An 8824-nucleotide genomic window follows, 5' to 3' on the forward strand; every position below is an offset into this window, starting at 1 on the left:
CAAACATAAACTTTCCAAGAGAGCTCCTGGAAACATTTCTGAATTCTGAAAATGTCTGACATGTTCCCCAGATATAGTAGTACTGATACCTAACAAGCATCTTGACAGATTTTAGTGAATCGGGACATAAATGAGCATGCAAGAGTTATCTCCATTCCAGGGTAAGTCAGCCACTGAATCTAGCTGCTGACTAATACCTAATACCCATATCACCAACAAGCATCTTCATTGAGGATAATCTCCAATTTGTTCATCTCCTCCTTACAAACTTCTGTAAGATAATGTAGAACTTCCTGATTTATCTTCAAGTCCTCCACCCTACACCATACAACATGCCAAGATATGCTGAGGCTTTAGTGCATGCTAGTCAATGTTATAATCGTGCTCTCATAATCACTGCCATTTAACACTAGAGCACAGAAAAACGAGCTGCAAGAATGACATAAAGGGGCAACAATAAGAGAAAGAGATGAAAGGAAAATGTATATTGTGAAATCAGAGCTAGGCAAACTTGGTATTCAGCAACCTTGCATTCCACCGTCCAGGCTACTAAAACTTTGGTTCCCTATGTCATAACCAAGGTAGTAAGTTAAAGAAACACTAAAATGTACAAACTTTTTGAGAACAATGCATGGTGATGAACCACTCACTATAGGTGCTCAGTCTCAAACCCATCATGCTAACACCAGCTGTATGTTCACGCATAATCGGCAACCATTATGGGAACTGTCAACCTTCCACTTTCAAGTTTATTTTATTATTTTTTTCAGTCAGAACTTTACCAAAGAAAGCATAACCAATAAAATGCACTTTTTTTTCAACTTCCCCAAAAGGTAAAACAAAAACACCAAATAATTTATAGCAAATTGACAGAGGGGGCAGTATATGCAATACTGACAGAATGTCAACTATGGTGTTTGTTTGATAATCAATAAACAAATACCTTAAATATTTAAAACAATGAATTATTAAAGCTGGACAGATAAAATAACAGAGCTTAAATGTCAGGCTGAACGAATGAACAGAGTACTTATTTTTTTCTAAGTAAAATCATCCAACAACCAGTACGAACTACTAACACGAGAGTACCAATTGTTAAATTGACATGAAATCGGCACAGATGAATTCGATATTATATTACTACAAAATAGCATTGCACACTATACTGAAGGACAAACAAATTATAAATCGTCGGTTTGTTTTATGACAATATAGCAGACCTATCTTTACTCTTTTATGTTCATTTAAAACTGAAAAAGCTTTTTATTTCATAAAATCGAGATCGAAATTAATTATTTACACCTTACTCCTATCAAGTCCAAGTCTAAATTCAAGCCTTCATTGGATACACTCTATCTAAAATTAGTTTTCCAGAACTTACCCTCTCCCTTCTAAAAAGCTGCTAAATATGATATTTTCAGACTTTCAGAGGCATAAAATAATATAGGTAGCATTTCAGCTTTGCAGGTTTTAGAGCATTAAAGCTGTGTTCACATAAAGAGGATACAGATGCCACAGATGGATCACCAACAGCGCAGACAAGCTCGCCCCCTTCCGGAACCCCGACAGACACGCCCCACGAAAGCCACCTGATTCACCACTGACCTTCGAGAAGCTAGACGCACCTACAGACGTCTCGAGAAAGTATGAAACAGCAAAATCCCGGAATCACAGACCAGCTACAAGAACGCTATTACAGAATACCACCAATGCAATCAGATCCACTTAGAGGAACTTCATCCATGAGAAGATTCTCGCGGACTCCAGCAATTTGAAAGAGCTCTCCAGCATCACACAGGAATTTACCAAACCCGCCGGCAAAGCCTCAGACATCACGCCCTCCCAGGACCTCTGCAACAAACTTGGCTCCTACTTCCACCTCAAGAGCAAGTCCCTCTACGACAACTTCAATGAACAGATACAAGGCACCGAAGCCACACCTACCTCCAGCAAAGTCTGGACCCCGGTCACTACAGAAGACACCGCCACAACCATGAAGAGCATTCACTCACGAGCCCCCATGGACCCCTGCCCGCCACACATCTTTCACAGAGCCGCCGTCGCCATAGCACGCGAACTACGATGCACCATCAACTCCGCCTTCAAAGCCGGCATATTCCCCGACGATTGAAATGCACAGAAGTCAAGCCCCTCCTCAAGAAGCACTCACAGACCCGATGGACCTCAAACACTACAGCCCCATCTCTCTCCTCCCCTTTGCAGCCAAAGTCACTAAGAAAATCATCAGCTTCCAGCTCAGGAACTTCATCGAAGCGAACTCCATCCTCAACTCCTCTCAATCCGGATTCCACAGCAACCACAGCACTGAGACCGCCCTCCTAGCCATAACAGACAACATCCACACTCTCCTCGACCAGGGCCACACGGCAGTTCCCATCCTACTAGACCTCTCTGCAGCCTTTGACACCCTCTACCACAGCACAGTCACTGCCAGACTCCACGACGCAAGCATTCAGGGAACCGCCCCTGACAGGATAAGCTCTCTCCTCACCGGCCGAACCCAAAGAATCAGGCTACCGCCCTTCCTCTCCGATTAAACAGAGATCAGCTGCAGAGTACCCCAAGGATCATCACTCAGCCCCACACTCTTCAATATCTACACTGTCCCCCTTGCCGCCATCGTCAGACAGCATGGACTTAGCATAGTATCATACGTCAATAACACCCAGCTCATCCTCTCCCTCACAAAGGAACCCAACACCACCAGACTCAGCTTCCAGGACGAATAAAAGACTTCGCATCCTGGATAAGCAGCAGCTGCCTGAAGCTCAACTCGGAGAAGACTCTGCATGGGACAACACCTGGTGGCTCAGCAACCCACCCACAGATCACACCTGCAACCTCGGCATCATACTTGACCCCTCCCTCACCATGACCCGACAGATCAATGCCGTCTCCTCCACATGCTTCCACACCCTCCGCAAGACCTTCAAATTGATCACCCCCAAATCCAGAAAGACCATCACTCGTAACCAGCAGATTGGACTACGGAAACACCCTATATGGTGGAATAAACAAATCCCTGCTCCAAAAACTCCAGACCATCCAGAACACTGCTGTCAGACTCGTACTCGGCATTTCACAACAAGACCACATCACCCAGCACCTACAAGACCTCCACTGGCTCCCTGTCGAGAAGAGAGTGACCTTCAAGCTACTCACTCTCTCCTACAAATTCCTCCACAATACCGGACCCCAATACCTCAATGAAAGAGTCTCCTTCTACGCACCCAGGAGAAACCTCTGCAAAGCCGACCTCGCCCTTGCCGAAACCCCTCGCATGCGCAGAGCCAGAACCAGTGGAAGAGCCTACGCTTACATCGCAGCAAAGACCTGAAATGCACTCCTGCTCAGCATCAGACATTCACCCACTCTGCAAGCCTTCAGGAAGAGCCTCAAGACCTGGCTCTTTGGATGAGATGGAGCTGCACAATTCCCCTCTCCCCTCCAGTGCCTTGAGACTCTCACAGGTGAGTAGCGCGCTTCACAAATACCTGATTGAATGATTGAAAGTCCATTTGCATGGGCATCAGCAGGCAAGGTTTGATGGGTTGTGTGCATCCCATTTCATGTTTTAAAAAAATCTAATCACTTGATGATTAAACATTTTAAATCAGTGTTTTTTTCTGATAAATATGCCCATGTACTTTTTCCACAAATGTATTTACGAAAGCATATTATTTTCATGTTTACAGTGCCTATGGTTACAAACTTTGGGTCTCATTTATGTCAATTTGATGTAAGGCAGCATAGCAAGCCAACTTGCTGCGCCGCCCTACGGCAAAGTGAAAGAGCACTAAGGTGCATTCCTGTGCTTTCTGCCTGCACTAGCACTGCTTTGGCAGTCTAGTGCCAATGTAGGCACCCTTGCACCATGGTGCAAGGTGGCCTCCACAGCAGGCAGGATTGCTTTTGTCCTAGAAGCGGCACCTTCCTGCACAAAAAAAATCCTATGAGCTGTTTCTTCTTTCTACGTGTGTTGCACAATGAGGAGCAATTAACATATTTCTCCTCATGATGCATCACTTTGTAAATCTGGGGCAGCGTCAAATTCCATGGGTGTTGTGTGAGAAAACTCACTTTAATGCCCGTGGAAGGCCTCCTGGGCACAGAGTAAGGGGACCCAGCGTTTTACGCTACATCACCTTACTCATGATTTATGAGAACACGCGAAGCCAAGCAGGGTGGCTTCAAAAATCTTTATAAAAGCATTGCATCACGGATTTAGCACCTAACGTGGTGCAAAAGTGACTTAGGGCTCCCATATAAATAAGTCCCGTAGTATTAGAACAAACTTCAAGCAGAGCAAGAGCCTTATTTACAGGAGGGGGTGATGGGGCTTCAACCAAAAAGGTGGATGTGCAGTTCACCTTCATCCTTGTTTCCCAGCTCATTTAGAATGAGGGGGGAGGTGTGGAACCCGATGGTGGAGCCTCTGTTGGCTCTACCATTGGATTCACCAAGTGTGCGTGGGAGACCCCAAAGAAGATGGTCGCTGGCACGTTTCCCAATTTAGGTTGTCCAGTTTTTGGAAGGCTTCACAGGAGCTTCAACTATGTGAAAGAAACCTTAAACCATGGTGGTATGTCAAGAAAGCGATGCAAAATCTTCCTGATACGTAGGCAGAAAATTCCCAGCATGTCAGAGACGTTGTTTGTCTGGGAAATGTACCACCAGTCTGGAGGCAGATGGTGGCAAAGGAACTGAGTTGAGGGTGGGAAGAGCACACAAGAGGGTGAAGTCATGGGATGCGAACAGCGGTCAGCAAGTGAATATTTTTTTTTTCCCCACTGGTTGGTCTCACAATGCAGGTACGAGCAGGTGAAAACAGTTGCCATAAAGACAGCAAAATGTACATGTGGCAGATCCCCTACCACCAGTGTGGCAGAGATGTTTCTTCTGCTACACTGCCAGCTAGGCAGCCCAAACATAAATACCTAAATATGACCCCGAACATGGAGTCTTGAAGCAGATGTTTATGGCCCTTATGGCCTGATTTAGTTCTTCAGAGTGGAGAGCCAAAACATGGGTGAGGCTCCATCTATCAGAACGACTGCATTAGTATTAAGACAACACCAAACATTGCAAGGAGATGTTCAGTTACAAAAAACCCTTATCATGGGTCACAACTATGAAGTCATCAGTTCCTTTTTCTGTGGTGTTCCCATCAATGTTATGGTATACTTCCTAATCTGTTGATCATAATTAAAAATAAAAGTAGCATTGGTTTATACATAGGTATGCCTGTAAATGTGATGATGTTGAACGTTTCTATCTTATAATGATTCACATTTTCTGAGGGGCAAAACATATGAGCAGTTTTTTATTGTAATATGTCATACGAGCAGAAGTGGAAACCATAATCAGCCCTGGCAAAAATGAACCAACGCCCCATAAAGCAGATGGATGTGGCTAGAAAGGTGCAATGCTGGGGCGGTTGACTCTTACTCGGAATGCACACCACTTGTTCGCAGACCAACAGGGAATTGCTGGGTGGTAGAATGGCCAACCCGACCTTGGTGGCATAAAGCATGGTTATCATAGAGCTCATGCAAATGTTCCCTTATGGCATTGGTACTTAATAATGGTTTTAGAGGGCCACCCAAATGCAAGCTTTAATATAAGAGGTTTCAGATAACATTCCTTTCAGATCCATTGTGTGCACATTTTTCTCGTGAGGATTCATTATGTGCATGTGCAAATCCTGAGTAGATTTAACCCCAAAAGGAATGTCTACTACTGCACATACCTTCAAGGAAATATCATATCGAGGACAATGGGGCATTTAAAACACTTATGGGTAGATTCTCAAACATTTTACACTGGGTTAGTGTCACAAAAGTGATGCTAACCAGCACAAAATGTTTTTTCACCACTTTGCTATCCCACGGCAAGAACTTGTTTCACGTTGGAAAGTACCCTACAAGTAACGCAAAGCAGCATGAAGCATTGTTTTGCATTACTTAGTACCATGGGAACGTTATGTAAGTGGTACATGGGCTTCCCCATGCAATCACCTATGCCTTTTGAATGCAAGATCCTATCTACAACCAATTGTAAACATGCTTTAGCGCCAAAAGTTAATAACATCTGAAAGGAGGAGTTGAGAGGATGAATGATTTATTTTCTCTATTTTCTCATTTCTTTTCCTACTTTGCATGCATGCTGCACTGCGCAGCACACATACAACGTGGGAAAAGTGTTTGAACGTGTCTAGGTATAGTATTTTCTACAGGAAGGGTACTCTTCCTGTCCAAAGCCTATGCTAGATTCAGGCACGCACCTTAGCACTATGGCGCTAAGGTGTGGGCCTGGCGCAAGGCAGCTGCAACCAGCACTAGCGATAGGGGAAGGGGAAGGGGAAGAGAGAGCCATATCTCTGTAGAAATGGTGCTGTCCTGCTCCCTCCCGGTCACGCAATGCAGCACAGCCTCTTTGGAGGCAGCGGTGCTTTGTGTGTCTTTTTTTAAACTCTGGCCCTTTGTTTCAAGTAGATTATATAAAATTAAAACTGTATACTAGTAATACTTTGGTATCAACTCCACAAACAATGAAGTTAAGTATTGCATTTTGCTACAAGTGAATTAAAACATTTAATATATTATTTTAATTTAGGAGAAGGATGTTCAGTCCTCTACCACAGTAACGCAGGAGACAAATATTTGCAAGCACTTTTGTGGCAAACATTTCTCACGATAAATTCCACTTATCACTGCAGCAGTTCCAGCACTGTGGTGATATTCAACATTCATAAACATGGAGTTCAGAAGAGATACATGAGTGTCCCCATGCGAGGGGAAGGTAGTGGTCTTTGGGTATGTGGTGAATGCTGACAAAGTTGGAATGTTGTAGGTATTAACAAGAAATGTTAGAGGTTTTTCATCGCACATTGAACAGTTAATTCTAGAGGAAAAGGTTTGGATGTGAAAATGCCAAAATGTTCATAATTTCAAGATATGCACGAGAAGGATTTTTCTCTCATCAAAATATTATATTTTCCGTGTGGTAAAAATTGTAAAAGAGTTAAAGTGCAAATGAAAATCTGTGCAATGCTGTCTTCTGATCATCATATTTATTGAGCACATTCCAAAGGAATACTGGCTGGTATTGGCATAGGCCTGAGAAACACACTCGTAAGTAGATTTCTGAGGTACACTCTGGAATTTAAGAGTGCCTAAACAATAAGAAAATCTCTGCAAATTTTAGATACAAAGTTATGATGCATTGATTTCCTAATTTATTGTAGATCAGACACTTGGGGGCATATGTATCAAACGATTTTGTATTCGCAAACGCTGCAATTTACAAAAAAACAGCGTTTGCGAATACAAAATCGCAAAACGTGATGTATGAGCCATTTTCGCATTGCATTCTTAAGGAATCTCTAATTTCGCGATTCCTTCATTTTGTGTAAGCATCTAAGGAATCGCAAATTGTGATTCCTTAAATGCTATGTACCAAGAACTAACAAGCATTAAGAAATCGCAAATTACCACCATCTTCAAGTTGGTGGTAATTTGCGATTACTTTCAAAAATGCACTTTTTGGCATTTTTCAAAGTGCCATGTGGCGCACATACATGCCCTTAGGACATGTATGTGCGCCATATGCACACACATGCTCATTTCAGGGGTGCATCAGGGTGTCCGTATGACACCCTTGCACCCTTGAAATTATTCTTAATTTGCGATTATCTAATTGCGAATCGTAAATTGAGAATGACTTCCCATTCATTCCTATGAGCCTCCTGGCCTATAGGAATGAATGGGAAGGTATTCCTTAATTGCGATTTCGCAATTTGCTAATCGCAATTAAGGAATAACAAGAAATCGCACAATATTTGTCAATTTTTAAATACATCCCGTTTTGCGATTCTCAAATAGCGATTCTCAAAAAAATCGCTATTTGAGAATCGCTATAACGGATTTTGATACATATGCCCCCAAGTCTCATATGCATTACACATTTAGTTTTAGCAAAGTACTTCTTCCCAGTAATACATATGCAGTTTCATTTAAATCACCTCCCCAGTGGGTGATGCAGAACTCCCCACCCACCTACTTCCTTGTCCAATGTATTTCAGGTTTAACATCCCCCTACTCCATGAATCTTGCCTCAATGCATCGCAACATATCAGAGTTCATCCTCTCTGCTTTTTTGGTCTCCCACTTTCCCACAAAATGAGGAGACTTTTCTTTTGCAAAACGCAAAATAATAGGGCAAATATATGTGATAATAACGTGCAGATTTAAAATGAACATAATGCATATTTTAAAAGTGCAAAGGTAGCAACTAGCCATACTTACATATAATAGGGCTCAAAACTGTTGAAGCAGCATTGCTTAGAAAGTGGTTTGACTGAAATGTGCTGATGCACGCAAGTGAATGTCTAATTCCTGACCTTTCCATTATCATGTTTTTATTAAATAAATGTTTCACATAGGTCTGCAAAATGTTTTTTCTTATACCAAGAGTTTAAAATGCCTGTTTAGAATTTATTATGTGGTACAATTATGACAAATAACCACATAGAATGCAGCACATAATTGAATTTGCTTTCTTTCAACATATTTGCCTTATTTCCCAAGGATAAAATCTTGAAGAAAATGTTTTCATTACTGCAGATGTTTCGGTTTTTACATAGCTCATTGTTGGTTAACATCTCTTTGCTACATTAGAAGAATAGAAATGTATCCCTGTTTGTGGAAAAGGATGTCTAGAATAATGAAGCCTCGTGTAGTTGGATTTGAAAGAACAAAGTTGCATACTCCATGGTTATTGTCTAAACACTATAGCATTCCTT

Source organism: Triturus cristatus, chromosome 8, assembly GCF_964204655.1.
Source record: "Triturus cristatus chromosome 8, aTriCri1.1, whole genome shotgun sequence".
NCBI lineage: Eukaryota > Metazoa > Chordata > Amphibia > Caudata > Salamandridae > Triturus > Triturus cristatus.